The sequence below is a fragment of the Nicotiana tabacum genome, chromosome 7, assembly GCF_000715075.1.
Source record: "Nicotiana tabacum cultivar K326 chromosome 7, ASM71507v2, whole genome shotgun sequence".
In the NCBI taxonomy this organism is placed as follows: Eukaryota; Viridiplantae; Streptophyta; class Magnoliopsida; order Solanales; family Solanaceae; genus Nicotiana; species Nicotiana tabacum.
In genome coordinates, this window is record NC_134086.1 from 139,052,149 (window position 1) to 139,052,819 (window position 671).

Below are 671 nucleotides of genomic sequence, written 5' to 3' on the forward strand. Positions count from 1 at the left end.
ACCTTTGGCCCAAATCCACATATCTAGTACCCACTTTCTTTGACCAAATCGTGTTAACAAGACATCCGTATATGTCATGCATTTGATTTTAATTAATTTTAACCCATTACCTTATAATAACTAATCCGACCCTACCCGACCTTAACGGACCCTACCCGACCCACAAGATAAAAAGCGTTAAAACCAAACTTACCCAAGTCAGTACTCAAAGTTCGATACATCTACAAGGAGCTACTGTAAAGGCGATTCCTGACGACCATCTCAAGCTACGCTTTCATCGTGGATTTCCGGTGGATTTATGGGGTTAATAGGTTAGTAATTTTCTTCTCCTTGCATTACCCGTTTATTTTAGTAGTGGGTGGGTTGAACCTAGGGTTTTTTTTAAATTTCTTCTATTTTGCTTAGGGTTATCGGACTTCTTAAAAGGGGAATCTTTTGTCATTGTCGATATCACTGTGAAGTTGTCGTCTTGTTGCCTTTACAGATAGTTTTTTTTATAAAAAAGATTTGTCTTGTGTTTGCAAACCGTGTGTAAAGTTAGGGTTTAACTGATTATTGTAATAACATTGCTTTGAACAATGTGATATGCTCTTGTCTTTGTCTCCACTTTTATATTTCATCTGTAGTTCTTTATTTTCAATTGTTGCATGTGGAAAGTCCATTTATTTGTT